Source organism: Staurois parvus, unplaced genomic scaffold (genome assembly GCF_062004578.1).
Source record: "Staurois parvus isolate SC_StPar_1 unplaced genomic scaffold, SC_StPar_1.0 ptg001310l, whole genome shotgun sequence".
In the NCBI taxonomy this organism is placed as follows: Eukaryota; Metazoa; Chordata; class Amphibia; order Anura; family Ranidae; genus Staurois; species Staurois parvus.
In genome coordinates, this window is record NW_028319106.1 from 162,677 (window position 1) to 180,043 (window position 17,367).

The window sequence follows — 17,367 nt, forward strand, 5'->3', positions numbered from 1 at the left end:
ACCGATCGTTGGACGGGACCTCTGTACGAGGTCCCAATCATGTGATCACTGATTGGCCAATCAGTGATCACATGCAAAGTAGTAAGCAAGATGTTACTTGTGACATCATTGCTTACTACGTGTGAAATCTGTGAATGATCACAGAGGTCACATGGTACAGGGCCATTTACAACAGCCTTGTACCATGTGACAAGCTGTGACCAATCACAGCTCACTCAGTACTTCTCAATGAGTGCAACAATGCAGACAGAGAGAAAGAGAAATGATTGCTTTTACATCCTATATGGGTGTAAAAGCAATCAGTGTAAAAAAAAAAAAAAAATCTTCATCACCCACCACAAGTAGTACAGTGTCACCATGGTGACCCTGTACTGCTAGGGTGACAGTATGCAAAAAAAAAAAAAAAAAAAATAATATAAAAAAATAAAATAAAAATGTAAAAAAAATAATTAAAAATGATCATTTTTGGTTATAAAATAATTTGGATTTTTTTACTAAAAAGATAACAGAATACATTTTGGCCAAGATTTATGATGGAATATTATTTATTTGCAAAATTTTATAAAAAAAACACTTTTTTTCAAAATTTTGGGACTTTTCCATTTACATAGCAAAAAAAATACAAATCCCAGCAGTGAATAAATACCACCAAAATAAAGCTTTATCTGTTTTAAAAAAATGGTAAAAAAATCATTTGGGTACAGTGTTGCATGACCGCGCAATTGTCATTTAAAGTGTGATAGCGCTGAAAGCTGAAAATTGCCCTGGTCAGGAAGGGGGTGAAAGTGTCCGGTCTGGAAGGGGGTGAAAGTGTCCGGACTGGAAGGGGGAGAAAGTGTCCAGACTGGAAGGGGGTGAAAGTGTCCGGACTGGAAGGGGGTGAAAGTGTCCGGTCTGGAAGGGGGTGAAAGTGTCCGGTCAGGAAGGGGGTGAAAGTGTCCGGTCAGGAAGGGGGTGAAAGTGTCCGGTCTGGAAGGGGGTGAAAGTGTCCGGACTGGAAGGGGGTGAAAGTGTCCGGACTGGAAGGGGGTGAAAGTGTCCGGACTGGAAGGGGGGGGAAAGTGTCCAGACTGGAAGGGGGTGAAAGTGTCCGGACTGGAAGGGGGTGAAAGTGTCCGGACTGGAAGGGGGTGAAAGTGTCCGGTCAGGAGGGAGGTGAAAGTGTCCGGTCAGGAAGGGGGTGAAAGTGTCCGGACTGGAAGGGGGTGAAAGTGTCCGGACTGGAAGGGGGTGAAAGTGTCCGGACTGGAAGGGGGTGAAAGTGTCCGGACTGGAAGGGGGTGAAAGTGTCCGGACTGGAAGGGGGTGAAAGTGTCAGGACTGGAAGGGGGTGAAAGTGTCCGGACTGGAAGGGGGTGAAAGTGTCCGGACTGGAAGGGGGTGAAAGTGTCCGGACTGGAAGGGGGGAAAGTGTCAGGACTGGAAGGGGGTGAAAGTGTCCGGACTGGAAGGGGGTGAAAGTGTCCGGTCAGGAAGGGGGTGAAAGTGTCCGGTCAGGAAGGGGGTGAAAGTGTCCGGTCAGGAAGGGGGTGAAAGTGTCCGGTCAGGAAGGGGGTGAAAGTGTCCGGACTGGAAGGGGGTGAAAGTGTCCGGACTGGAAGGGGGTGAAAGTGTCCGGACTGGAAGGGGGTGAAAGTGTCCAGACTGGAAGGGGGTGAAAGTGTCCGGACTGGAAGGGGGTGAAAGTGTCCGGACTGGAAGGGGGTGAAAGTGTCAGGACTGGAAGGGGGTGAAAGTGTCCGGACTGGAAGGGGGTGAAAGTGTCCGGACTGGAAGGGGGTGAAAGTGTCCGGACTGGAAGGGGGTGAAAGTGTCCGGACTGGAAGGGGGGAAAGTGTCAGGACTGGAAGGGGGTGAAAGTGTCCGGACTGGAAGGGGGTGAAAGTGTCCGGACTGGAAGGGGGGGAAAGTGTCCGGACTGGAAGGGGGTGAAAGTGTCCGGACTGGAAGGGGGTAAAAGTGTCCGGACTGGAAGGGGGTGAAAGTGTCCGGACTGGAAGGGGGTGAAAGTGTCCGGACTGGAAGGGGGTGAAAGTGTCCGGACTGGAAGGGGGTAAAAGTGTCCGGTCTGGAAGGGGGGGAAAGTGTCCGGTCTGGAAGTGGTTAAAGAGTGATACAAATTTGCTTGAGAATTTGGAAAGACATCTTTACAGAGACACTTTGGACATTTTTTGGGGATATTTAGTTTGATATAATTTTGGGATTTATTTATTCATTTATTTTATTATTTATTTTTCTAATTTAATTAATTTATGTATGTATTATTTATATTATTTATTGGGATATATTTATTCGTGTTTAAAGAAGAGTTTAGTTACATGTATTCTGACCCGCCTGTAATTGGGGGTCTCTACGGTCTGGTAAGAGGCTGAATTTCTTTGGGTGTTGGTGGACTCATCCCATCTTCTTGATCAAATTTGAAGCGTCATGATAATATTGGTGTCCTAACGAAGATGAATTTATGCAAATTGGGCTTTTATTTACGTTGCATCTTTTGATATGTGAAGCGCTGCATCCTTGTGGGGTTTTTTTTTAGTATATTTATTGTTGCCTGCAATATTGCGGTCGCTGCTCGTGTATTATTTATTTATTTATTTTTGATAGACGCGTATTTTACCATAGCTCAGAATTGTTCAAATATTTTTTTTTTTTGTCGACCGGCTTATGTACGCGGAGTGGACCACATTCCATTTGTGTGCCGTCCACTCCGGGACTCTTGGAGTTAAAGTCGCCTGTGACAGCGAACGTTCCGGGGGGCCCCCTGTGCGCATTTTTATACTTGTGCAAGCAATCGAGCGGCAGAGACGAGATGGGATTTTTTGATATGGTGGCCGGTGGAGGGCGAGGGTCAGCCGCAGGTTAAGCATACTCTGCAGCGCCAGGAGATACTGTCAGCGTTTGTGATCCTATCTCATTGATGTCTACACCTGAATACCGATTAGACTCGTGTTCCATGGTTCCCCCCCCCCCTCCCCGGCAGAGGAATGAACATGCTGTACTGTATAATGAAATTGTTCATCTGGCTGAACGTGCGCATCTCCAAAATGAAACGGCCGGAATATTAAAAAAAAAAAAAAACAATAAAAAAAAAAAACATCTGCCGGTTTATTCCATGGATGGCGAGACGCCCTCGGTCAATTCATCGCCGGTTCGCCATTGCGGATATGTTAAACAGGTGGTAAGCGAGGTCCTGCCAATCAAAGGGAGAGCGCAGGCGGATGGCAATGGGGTCCGTCAATGGAATCTCAATTTCGGGGCCAGGAACGATGGGTTTATGGTGGCTTTACAGTTCTACGTTTGCATAATAAACTGAATATGTATCAGATGGTTTACTGATTAAGACAGAGACCAGTGGAAGCTCTGATCTGATTGGTGGTTCCGGGTCAATGCACTTTGCCTTATTAAAGAAGAACTCCACCAAGCAGTATTTGCACACAAATAATGAATGAAAAGAATATTTATTTATTACAGGTAATTATATGGTGTTTACAACTTACACTTTGGGGGGGGGGGGGGGATTTACTAAAACTGGAGCACTCAGAATCTGGAGCATGGGAGCCAATCCGCTTCTACCTTCAGCTTGTTCAATAAAACCTGGAAGATGATTGATTTCTATGTACAGCTGCACCAGATTCTGTGTGCTCCAGTTTTAGCAAATCCCCCTCCTCCCTTGTTTTACATACTATTCATTCTCATCAGTTCCTGCTCTCAAGGAGCTTACAATCTAAGGTCCCAATCACAAATATGAAGAGGATGTCCTACGCCGCACATCATGAACAGACCTGTATTGGTGGAGTGAATAGCAGCCTCAGCCTGGGCTCCAGCCAGACCCCTACGCGTTTCGCTCCTCCCCTCTGAGCTTAATAGGGATGCCCATCCCCATGATTAAGCTCCGAGGGGCGGAGGGAAACGCGTTAGTAGCGTGGCCTGGCTGGAGCCCAGGCTGAGGCTGCCATTCACTCCACCGATACAGGTCTGTTCATGATGTGCGGCGTAGGACATTCTCTTTGTTACAAAGAAGTTTGGGAAAGAAAAAAGTCTAAAGAGCAGTACAGTGGCTAAATGGTTAGCATTTCCGCCTGGCAGTACTCGGGTCATTGGTTCGAATCCCAGCCACGGCACCACCTGCCTGGAGTTTGCATGTTCTGCCTGTGTGGGTTTCCTCTGGGTACATCCGGTTTCCTCCCACACTCCAAAGACATGATGGTAGGTTAATTGGCTCCTGTCTAAATTGTCCCTAGTATGTGTATGTATGAATGTGAGTTAGGGACCTTAGATTGTATGCCCCTTGAGGGTTAGGGACCTTAGATTGTATGCCCCTTGAGGGTTAGGGACCTTAGATTGTATGCCCCTTGAGGGTTAGGGACTGATGTGAATGTACAATATATATGTAAAGTGCTGTGTAAATTGACGGCGCTATATAAGTACCTGAAATAAATAAATAAAGAGGAGCGTAAGGCCTCTGTCACACAGGCAGACCTGATCAGACCCTCCTCACTTCTGACATCATTGCTTACTACGTGTGAAATCTGTGAATGATCACAGAGATCACATGGTACAAGGCTATTCAAAACAGCCTTGTACCATGTGACAAGCTGTGAGCAATCACAGCTCACACAGTAGTTCTCAATGGCTCCAAGAATGCAGCCAGAGAGAAGGAGAAATGATTGCTTTTACAGCCTTTATGGGTGTAAAACTAATCAGTGTAAAAAAAAAAAAAAAATCTTCATCACCCCCACAAGTAGTACAGCGTCACTGCCACCAAAATAAAGTTTTATCTGTCTCCAAAAAATACAAAAAAATTCATATGGGTGCAGTGTTGCATGACCGCGCAATTGTCATTCAAAGTGTGACAGCGCTGAAAGCTGAAAATTGGCCTGGACAGGAAGGGGGGGGGAAGTGTCTGGACTGGAAGGGGGGGAAAGTGTCCGGACTGGAAGGGGGGGAAAGTGTCCGGACTGGAAGGGGGTGAAAGTGTCCGGACTGGAAGGGGGGGAAAGTGTCCGGACTGGAAGGGGGTGAAAGTGTCCGGACTGGAAGGGGGGGAAAGTGTCCGGACTGGAAGGGGGTGAAAGTGTCCGGACTGGAAGGGGGGGAAAGTGTCCGGACTGGAAGGGGGTGAAAGTGTCTGGACATGAAGTGGTTAAGTAGTTGGACTCCTGGCAGGGTCCACTTCGGCTGGAAGAGGGCCTTAAAAGATAGACCCACCCCAGGCCAGATTTTTTTTTCTGTTCCTGCTGCAGATTTTCACCCACCTCTCTGGTAAAACGTTGTCAGCAGGACAAGAAGTGACTGTACAATGGAGTCTTGCATGGCAGTACAAACCCAATAGGGGTTCTGATCCATCCACACTCTACCATCTCCCCAGTCATAACTCTCCCACTCATTTTGACTCTCCCACACCCTAGGGACCCCCCCGATGTTTTTCTCTTTACTCTTTCCTGCAATCTTCCACCCAGCCCATTGGTGTCATGGCAGCTTCCTCTGGTGCTGATGGGGCATTCCTCCATTTTACCCTGAATAACGCGGCCAGCTGAGGAGGAAGTTGGCGACAGAGCGGGGCACATAGAATTTGGCCTTTTTTTACAGGAGGGAAAAGAATTACAAAAAAGACCGGACCACGGGTTACAACAAAGAAACCCCACCTATCAGTCCCTCAATGGATTCTACGACTTTTATTTGAACTCATCGGGACCTAAGCTGGGCATTTTCTTGCCCTTCTACAGAGCTGCGGGCTCGCCAGATTTCTGGTTTGCTTTGTTTTGTGGTTTCCTCTCTTTTTGCGCTCGTCACTTAATTATTGTGATTTTCCAGAATTTTCATTACTATTATTCCCTGATTATAAGGCGCAGAGGCTGCATATTATTTGACTCTGCATCATTCTCACAGTTCAATGTACATACACAAACGATCGATATCCGGATACAAGGTGTGATGAAAGGGGAGAGCGCGGACCGCAGGAAGAGCGAGGTGGACGCAGAGCGAAGCGGGTGACAGGGAAACCTTTGATTGTCAGCTCTGACGTGTTTTTGCTAAAAATCTATTTTAATTATGTCTTGTGTGGTTATTCTGCAATGATTCCAGCGGCAGAAATAATTTCATGACAGGACAGAGGAATGTGATGAGGTTGGGTGCCGAGGACTCGGAGGGAGGATGAAGCGGTCCAGCCATCAGGTAGCCATTGCTCAGCCTTGGCGGACTCTACGCTGACAATGTGTGGATTGCTTGGTGTTGCTGGGCCACCATTGGTCAGGATCAGGGGCGGAATGACAACTCATGGGGCCCCCAGGCAATAGGGGATCATGGGGCCCCTCTGTCCTTGCCCAAACTCAAAAAAGCCTATGAAAAAGGTACCAGGGGCATCTCATGGGGCCCCCTACTGACCCCGGGCCCTTGGACAGTGCCCGCGTTTCCAAATGGTCAGTCCACCCTTGGTCCAGATAAGCAGACCTGACAGTTAAAGCCAAATTCAATTGTTTAGCTTCAACCATCAAAAGGAATTCCAAACAGTTCACCTTCTCTAGGCCTTGTTCTCACAGTACCCTGTGAACGGGATGTTCCCCATCTCCAGCCTCCAGGTGCTGCATGCAGGCAGCCCATTAAAGTCTATGAGGACACAGCGGCTGCACAGACACAGGGGCTCATCCTAAATGGACAGGCGTGAGGGTAAGTGGCTGATCACCCCCACCCGCTATCCTGTCCATGCAGCTGCTGCATCCTAATAGATTTCAATGGGCTGCCTGCATGCCAGAAAAATTTAGCCTGTTCACTGTATAAAGGCCTCAGCACCTGTGTGAACAAGGCCTTGAAAAGCAGTCACATCCTAGTTAGAAAAGTCTGTCCCCTGCCAGCATGCTGCAGAGAAAGGCCTTCGGTCTCTTTATGGAAGCTGTGGTCTCTCTGCAGAGGTCCAACACACCCACCACAGATTTCCAGTCAGCAGGGAGCATGGGCTTAGCCGATTGCAAGCTCTAGGTCTGACTCTGTGTCTGACTTCTGCCAAGAGACTTCTGTTTTCCAGTTCACCACCTCCCCCCCCCCTCCCCCAGGGTAAAGGGGATGTTAGCAAGCTGTCCTGGGTTACCATAGAATACAGTTGAACACTGGTCTCCAAACTGTGGCCCGGAGGCAAGATGTGGCCCTTTGCAGGCCTTTAACCAGCCCTTGGGCAGTAATCCTCCCACAGATGTGAGGCACTATATCTCCCACTGACACCAACAGTGAGGCATAATTCTTGCCACTGACACCAATGATGGGGCAATTTTCCTCCCATTGATACCAATGATGGGGCAATAGGGGATCATGGGGGCCCTGTGTTCTTGCCCAAACTCAAAAAAGTCTATGAAAAAGGTACATGGGGCATCTCATGGGGCCCCCTACTGACCCCGGGCCCTCGGGCAGTACCGGGTTTCCAAATGATCAGTCCGCCCCTGGTCCGGACTTGAAGTAGTTAAATATAGTCTTCAGATTTTTTTAAACACATAAAAAAGTCATTTTAACATATATTTGTGAATGCATTCCAAAAATGTAGATTTGTATTTTTAAAGACATACAGTATATTAGAAATGTATTTTTAAATATATTTTTTCATATATTTTGTAATAAAAACTCATTTCAACATGCAGTATATATATATATGTTTATTGAAACATATTTTGAAATATATTGAATACGGCCAAAATTGTAGCATTTCAAATATATTTTTCTTCCATATGGGTAAGGACTACATATCCCATGGTACCTTGCTATCTGCAAGCCGTGATTCCTGTACTGACTCCACCTCCTGAAACTCCCCCTCTCAGCACTTCTGTAGTTCAGAAGGCAGGCTCAGGGAAATGTGCGACACAGCGGTGCCTGCTGACAGGACATTGTGACTACATGTCACAGAATTCAGAGAAGTAAACATATGGGGGTCTTCACAAAGTACGTTTACACATGTCAAGATCCTTCAGATTAATGGAAATTGGCTAGAAATAACTGAAATACAAAGTGGAAATGAAGATATGATTTTTTTAAATTGTGACCATAAATAAACTTTAAAATGTGAGTTAAAACGTAAAAAGACGGAATGGGCCGTATAAGCTGCTGTCTTCGTGGATTTTTTTTTTACTGAGGTTCTCCTTTAAGATTGAAGCACTTCCTCACTATAAAGCGACTTTCACACATTTAGTCCGACTCTCACATCTCACCTCAACAGGCCGGACGAGTTCCGTCTCGTAGATATTTTTATTTCCCCTTTCTTGCCAGGTCCGACGCTCCTGTAGAAGATGCTCGGGAGGTGCCGGCATAAATATTACATTGTAATTATAGGCTCTCTAACTATACGTTATCTCGTCTCTGACTTCTACATTTCATACATAGATAATGAGCTTCTTCTTGGCGTCTTGTTACCGAGAATACAGATACAGGTCTATTGATCACAGTTCTGAGCCTTGACCTGCAATTCCAAGCCAATCACTTTCGGGCCAAAGAATTATATCATAAAATGGATGAAGGGCACTTTACAGAGTACGCAGAAAACCTACAAGATCTCTTTACGGGTAAAAGGAAACCGCTACTTAAAAACTAAAACTGATAAAACGTATATGATTCCTACACAGGACGGGACATTTCTAAACTTCTCATGGTATTAAAAAAAATGTAAATAAAATAAAATAGAAAATAATTTACAAAATATTTTTTAAAAAAATTAAATAATATATATACAGTTGTGCTCAAAAGTTTGCATCCCCTGGCAGAAATTGTGAAATTTTGGCATTGATATTGAAAATATGACGGATCATACCAAAAAATTTATTGAAGGATGATGATCATAAGAAGCCATTTATTATCACATAGTTGTTTGGTGATTCTTAATAGGTGATTGAACAGTACTGATTGGCATATTCAAGGCTTTGGACATCTTTTTATGTCCTTTTCCATCTTTATAAAGTTCCATTACCTTGTTACGCAGGACTTTTGACAGTTCTTTTCTGATCCCCATGGCTCAGTATCTAGCCTGGTCAGTGCTTCCACGTAAGAGCTAACGACCTCATTGACTATTTATACACTGACACTAATTGCAATTTAAAACAGATATGGGACATTAACTTCTAATTGGCATTTTAACCCGTGTGTGTCACCTTGTGTGTCTGTACCAAGGCCAAACATTCCAGAGGGTGGAGACTTCTGATCCGGGGGGGGCGGAGACTTCTGATCAAGGGGGCAGAGAATTCTCATCCATGAGGCAGAGACTTCTGATCCGGGCCACTTGAGGTGATTTCTGTTATCATTAGGATTTAAAAAGGAGCCAAACAACTATGGGATAATAAATGGCTTCATATGATCGTCATCCTTCAATAAAAGAACATTTTTTGGCAGATCCGTCATATTTTCAATATCAATGCCAAACTTTCACAATTTCTGCCGGGGAGTGCAAACTTTTGAGAACAACTGTATATATATTATTTTTACTTTTTTTTAATTATTTATTATTTTATTTGTATTTTTTTTAATACCATGAGATTACACAAATGTCCTGTCCTGTGCAGGAACTGTGCACAACTGTATATATATATAAGGACAGGGCCTCCGTCTGACGTTATCGTGCTGTTGGCCATTTTGGATACGGTTCATGTAAATGCTTTTAATCGTTCTACAGCTTGTAAGTAGGATCCTATTTGCGTAAATAAAGAGATTTTTGATACGTATTGCACTATGAGAGTTTTTCTTTTCCTGACCTATCTGGCACTACACTACAGGAAAAGGCCATTCAAAAGTGTTGGGGACTTTCACAAGGACTGGACTGAGGCTGGAGTCTGAACAACAAACAACATCAGAAGCGTCTTACCTGGGCTAAAGAAAAACAGGCCTGGTCTGTTACTCAGTGGTCCAAAGTCCTCTTTTCTGATGAGAGCAACTTTTGCATCTCATTTGGAAACCAAGGACCCCGAGTATGGAGGAAGAATGGAGAGGCCCAAGGACCCTGAGTATGGAGGAAGAATGGAGAGGAACAAGGACCCCGAGTATGGAGGAAGAATGGAGAGGCCCAAGGACCCCGAGTATGGAGGAAGAATGGAGAGGCCCACGGACCCCGAGTATGGAGGAAGAATGGAGAGGCCCAAGGACCCTGAGTATGGAGGAAGAATGGAGAGGAACAAGGACCCCGAGTATGGAGGAAGAATGGAGAGGCCCAAGGACCCCGAGTATGGAGGAAGAATGGAGAGGCCCAAGGACCCCAAGTATGGAGGGAGAATGGAGAGGCCCAAGGACCCCGAGTATGGAAGAAGAATGGAGAGGCCCAAGGACCCCGAGTATGGAGGAAGAATGGAGAAGCACAAGGACCCTGAGTATGGAGGAAGAATAGAGAGGAACAAGGACCCCGAGTATGGAGGAAGAATGGAGAGGCCCAAGGACCCCGAGTATGGAGGAAGAATGGAGAGGCCCACGGACCCCGAGTATGGAGGAAGAATGGAGAGGCCCAAGGACCCTGAGTATGGAGGAAGAATGGAGAGGAACAAGGACCCCGAGTATGGAGGAAGAATGGAGAGGCCCAAGGACCCCGAGTATGGAGGAAGAATGGAGAGGCCCAAGGACCCCAAGTATGGAGGGAGAATGGAGAGGCCCAAGGACCCCGAGTATGGAAGAAGAATGGAGAGGCCCAAGGACCCCGAGTATGGAGGAAGAATGGAGAGGCACAAGGACCCGAGTATGGAGGAAGAATGGAGAGTCCCAAGGACCCCGAGTATGGAGGAAGAATGGAGAGGCACACACTGCAAGATGCTTGAAGTCCAGTGTGAAGTTTCCACAGTCTGTGTTGATTTGGGGAGCCATGTCATCTGCTGGTGTTGGTCCACTGTGCTTCATTAATTCCAGGGTCAACGCAGCCGTCTACCAGGAGATTTTAGAGCACTTCATGCTTCCTTCCGCAGACGAGCTTTATGGGGATGCTGACTTCATTTTCCAGCAGGACTTGGCACCTCCCACACTGCCAAAACCACCAAAACCTGGTTCAATGACCGTGGGATTACTGTGCTTGATTGGCCAGCAAACTCGCCTGACCTGAACCCCATAGAGAATCTATGGGGCATTGCCAAAAGAAAGATGAGAGACATGAGACCGAACAATGCAGAAGAGCTGAAGGCCACTATTGCAGCATCCTGGTCTTCCATAACACCTCAGCAGTGCCACAGGCTGATAGCTTCCATGCCACGCCGCATTGAGGCAGTAATTGCTGCAAAAGGGGCCCAAACCAAGTACTGAGTACATATGCAGCTTCTACTTTTCAGAGGTCCGATATTGTTCTATGTACAATCCGTGTTTTATTGATTGCATGGAATATTCGCATTTTCTGAGATTGTGGATTTGGGGTTTTCATGAGCTGTAAGCCATAATCATCACAATGATGACAAATCACGGCTGGAACTATCTTGCTTTGCATGGAATGAGTCTCATATATTAATTTCACCTTTTAAGTTGCTGCACTGAAATAAATGAATGAATGAATGCACCAGATTCTCATTTTTCGAGTTTCACCTGTATATATATATATACATATACAAGCTCCCAGGATCAGGGCCCTCGAATCCATCTTGTATTGAACTGTATTGTTGCTGTATTGTCCCCCATTGTAATGTAAAGCGCTGAGCAAACTGTTGCGGCTATATAAATCCTGTATAATAATAATTATATATATATACACATTTCAAACTGCAGCTAAATATTACTCCTAAACCCATTACAAAAGTCAATCCTCAGAGCCTCTGCGACATACTTTGTGTATAAGACTTACCAGAATTCTCATACCCCAATTGGCTCACTTCATTTCACAGACCTTGGCGGAGAGCCTAAAGTTAAATTACAAGCATCCCCCGCAATAGAAAATGTTGGTAAAGTGCTATCAAAGATTCTTGTACATGTAAATGGAGAATAATTTAGTGATTAAGTAATGGAAGCAGACCCTTCCGCTCAGCAATCAGCGTTAACCCTTTCGCTGCCGGCGATGTATGGCGTATGTTGGCAGCAGGTGGGGTTTTATGCACACACTCCTGTACAGACATCCGATCGTTTCCACACTCCCCCAGGTCGTTCACCACCCACCCTTCTCCTGGGACCCCCGGCCATGTATCCCAAGCTCAGCTGTAGAGATGCGCGCAACATTTTTGTTTTTTTTTAATCGTGTAGGATCCATTCGTTGAGTAAACCATTTTGTTTTGTATATTCATTGTTCTGAATCGATTCATAGTTTCAAAAGATTTCGATTAATTTGTTATGTCCTTATTGCAACTTGCTTGCGACTACAATGCGACTTGCTTGCGGCGTCAATGCAACTTGCTTTTTTGGCCCTGAGGAAGTCACGTGACCAGTGACGCAACGCATAGGACAGTGCCGTGGTGGCGTCATTTCCGGCATGGACAGCAGCCGCCATCTTGCTGTAGCCATGCAAGTACACCTTGGGTGTTCCTTGCTCATTTGATGCTTGAGGGACTGCAGACCCTGTTTTTTTGTTGTAAGTAGGTATGTGGTTTGTGTTTCCCTAATAAATGGTATAGTTTACTACACGATGGGAGTCCTTATTTTCTACTTCTTTATGGGGGTCGCTTGAGAAGCTGTCTGGTTTACCATTGCTAGGAGGGGCATACCACCACCATTGGTACGGTTCCTGGATTACTGCCAAGGGTACAGATGCGATTTAGACCACTCTGCTGACCTCTGCTCGGAAGTGTGTTGGCCCTTAGGGGTCGCAGCATGGAGGTGAGAGGGCATGCTAGCCGGCGGGGGATTCATGTGTTAGGGTGATCACTGTATGCTGTCATTGATCAAGTTTACACAGAGTTATATTTTGGATTTGGATTTTGGACTTTCCACCATTGTTTTAGTTCACTTTTTTGGCACATCTGTCATTTTGTTTTATATATTTAACCTCCCTGGCGGTCTGATTATTTCAGATTTTTGGTGCTGAAAGCGGTACCATTATTTTGCATGGAAATATGTTGTTTTTTTATTGTCGGCCTGTAATTCTTAGGAATAACTCACTGAAATCTGTCCGAACAAGAGTCTAGTAAACATCCCGGGGATGATAAAATTTGAAACACGAAATCATAAATTATAATATAATAAATAATCATAACAAATAATAATATAATAATAATAAATGTAATTCAATAATATAATCAAACCAAAAACACTGAAATTTGAAATAGCGCCAAATTCGCACATCGCTGAGGTCAGTCGCAGAATCGTTTTCAGTGTCTGATGAGGAATTTCCCCCACCAATCATTATCACTCAATTCTGCAAGTGGTTCTGATTTACTATCGCTGTTCTCTAGCCGGTCTAAAACCGCGTCTGACCTAAAGGGACGCTTTTTGGACGCCATGGACGTTTCTCAGTTTCCAGGCAGAAAGAACAGTAATAATGCAGGCAGGGCGCCGGACAAAGCACTCGGGACAAAATGTATGTGAAATGGGTTGAAACAGCAATGTTTTACTATGAAAAATGTGTTTTGAAAAAAATGACTTTTTTTAAATTTTCAAATTTCCCGCCGGCGGCGGCGCCCGTACGTCCCGACGTCACAGGGACCGGAACACAGAAGCCGGATGCCGGCATCGGCCGGAGGAGATGGCCGGGGACGCTGCAGGGGACACATCGCGGGAGCGCAGGACAAGGTAAGCTCTGCAGGGACTCCCTATGCAGCGCCGCATGGTAAGCCCGAGTGTAGCTCGGGAGGGGGGGGGGGGGGGGGGTGTTACAGCTTTTGGTACTGAAATTTTTCCCCGAGCTACACTCGGGAATACCGCCAGGGGGGTTAATATTGTGCCATTTGTATATTCACTCACTATTTTGTTACATTCACTTTATCATTTATCACATTGTGGATTATGTCTTTGCATATTTGTTTTTTGATGATTGTATTGTATTTAAGATCACATGTATGCTGATACATTCTCATTTCCATTTATTTGTATTTACTATTTATTTTTTGGTCGTTCATAAATGAAGTGTAGTTTTTATACACCTCTTTGATTGTCTTTTGTGGTTTTGCTTTTTTGTTTTTTTTCATCTGGTGTTACATTGGCAGCGCAGGAGGTTCTGTGTTTAATGCAACTTGCTTGCGACTTGCAACTTCAATAAGACTTGCTTGTCACCACAACGAGGCTTGCTTGCGACTTTCGTGTTTTGCAACTTTGACATAACAACACAGCGCGTGGCACATACTACTGAACTTACAAAACACTCTGAAGTCGCAAACAAATGAATACAAATTCATTTGTTGTTTTCTTTCTAATTTATGTTGAACTCATTAAAATTTGCTTCTATTGTGATTAACGAAAATTGTATCCGCATTTCGTTTCGTAACAAAACAAATTGCACGTCTACTCAGCTGCCCCACTTGTAGACACGGGACCGCCACAAGGAGAGCTGCTGGGTAGACGGGAGGGAGACCAGTGAACATCTGTTTACTAATCTCTCCTAAGCAAGGTGTATTACATCACTTCTGGGTTCAGCTATCATTTTCCCAGCCGCTGTGGGAAAGAAGCTAATGGAGTGCATACTGCTCTCTATCAGACTCCATGCACACTAGCGTTTTTTGGCGCTCAAAAAATGCTGGGAAAAAACGGTGGATAAAAAATGCTGGTAATAGTATCACCCAAACCCAACTATCCGCTCCTCGCACAACCTCCTGCTCTCTAGCTCCCTCGTCTCCTCCTCCCATGCTCATCTCCAGGACTTCTCCAGACCTTCCCCCATCCTCTGGAACTCTCTACCCCAATTTATCAGACTATCGCCTACTCTGCTCACTTTTAGGTGATCTCTGAAAACCTCTTCAGGGAAGCCTATCCTGCCCTCAGCTAATAATGGAATCTTCTATTCCTCCTACCAGTCCATCCCCCACAGTTATTACCTTTTGTACCACCAGCCCCTCCCTCTTAGAGTGTAAGCTTCAAGGATCAGGCCCTCCTAACCCTCTTGTATTGAACTGTATTGTTGCTGTATTGTCTCTCGTTATATTGTAAAGCGCTGAGCAAACTGTTGGCGCCATAAATCCTGTATAATAATAATATAAATCCTGTATAATAATAATAGTAGTGTTTTAGTAGTATTTAGCATTTTTTTCTGCTGGAAAAAAAGCTCCAAAAACTCTACAAAAACAAATTATTTTCTGCTCCTAGATGCTGAAGCTCAAAAAATGCTAATAGCCTAAAGTAGTGTGCATGGACACATAGGAGAAAACTATTTATCTGCTAAGTACAGAACACAAAATGCTGTAAACAGCTTCTAGGAGCTTAAAAAAACACTAGTCTGGCTGAAAAAAAGATAAAAGTCCATCCAGTTCAACCATAAAAAAAAAAAAAAAAAAAATTATAATCCTACACCCACAGATGATCCAGAGGAAGGCAAAAAACCCAGCAAAGCACGATCCAATTTGCTCCTGCAGGGGGAAAAATTCCTTCCGGATCCCCCGAGAGGCAATCGGATATTCCCTGGATCAACTTTCCCTATAAATATTATATCCAGTTATATTCTGTGTATCCAAGAAAGAATCCAGGACTTTCCTACAGCAATCCACTGAGCTGGCCACAACCAACTCTGGAGGGAGTCTATTCCACATTCTCACAGCTCTTACTGTGAAGAAACCTTTCCGGGTTTCGTGATTAGATTTTTTTTCCTCCAGATGTAGAGAGCGCCCCCTTGTCCTCTGTGATGACCTCAGGGGGAATAACTACACCAAGTTCATTATATAGATCACTGATGTATTTATACATGGAGATCATATCCCCCCCTTATGTATTATACATGGAGATCATATCCCCCCTTATGTATTATACATGGAGATCATATCCCCCTTATGTATTATACATGGAGATCATATCCCCCCCCCCCTTATGTATTACACATGGAGATCATATCCCCCCTTATGTATTATACATGGAGATCATATCCCCCTTATGTATTATACATGGAGATCATATCCCCCCTTATGTATTATACATGGAGATCATATCCCCCCTTATGTATTATACATGGAGATCATATCCCCCCTTATGTATTATACATGGAGATCATATCCCCCTTATGTATTATACATGGAGATCATATCCCCCCCCCCCTTATGTATTATACATGGAGATCATATCCCCCCCCCTTATGTATTATACATGGTGATCATATCCCCCCTTATGTATTATACATGGAGATCATATCCCCCTTATGTATTATACATGGAGATCATATCCCCCCTTATGTATTATACATGGAGATCATATCCCCCCTTATGTATTATATATGGAGATCGTATATCCCCCCTTATGTATTATACATGGAGATCATATCCCCCTTATGTATTATACATGGAGATCATATCCCCCTTATGTATTATACATGGAGATCGTATATCCCCCCTTATGTATTATACATGGAGATCATATCCCCCCCTTATGTATTATACATGGAGATCATATCCCCCTTATGTATTATACATGGAGATCATATCCCCCCTTATGTATTATACATGGAGATCATATCCCCCCTTATGTATTATACATGGAGATCATATCCCCCCCTTATGTATTATACATGGAGATCGTATCCCCCCTTATGTATTATACATGGAGATCATATCCCCCTTATGTATTATACATGGAGATCATATCCCCCTTATGTATTACACATGGAGATCATATCCCCCTTATGTATTACACATGGAGATCATATCCCCCCTTATGTATTACACATGGAGATCATATCCCCCTTATGTATTACACATGGAGATCATATCCCCCCTTATGTATTACACATGGAGATCATATCCCCCTTATGTATTATACATGGAGATTGTATCCCCCCTTATGTATTATACATGGAGATCGTATCCCCCCTTATGTATCATACATGGAGATCATATCCCCCCTTATGTATTATACATGGAGATCATATCCCCCTTATGTATTATACATGGAGATTGTATCCCCCCTTATGTATTATACATGGAGATCGTATCCCCCCTTATGTATTATACATGGAGATCATATCCCCCTTATGTATTATACATGGTGATCATATCCCCCCCTTATGTATTATACATGGAGATCGTATCCCTCCTTATGTATTATACATGGTGATCATATCCCCCCTTATGTATTATACATGGAGATCATATCCCCCCTTATGTATTATACATGGAGATCATATCCCCCCCTTATGTATTATACATGGAGATTATATCCCCCCTTATGTATTATACATGGAGATCATATCCCCCTTATGTATTATACATGGAGATCGTATCCCCCCTTATGTATTATACATGGAGATCATATCCCCCCCCTTATGTATTATACATGGAGATCATATCCCCCCCTTATGTATTATACATGGAGATCGTATCC

The 17,367-nt window shown here is 44.4% G+C and overlaps 1 long non-coding RNA gene across 1 annotated transcript in view; it reads right to left on the minus strand.

Moving 5' to 3' along the window:
* Positions 1-17,367, minus strand: part of LOC149437121 (uncharacterized) — an 830,460-nt gene that overhangs the window by 59,346 nt on the left and 753,747 nt on the right. The gene's annotated exons all lie outside the window — the stretch shown is intronic.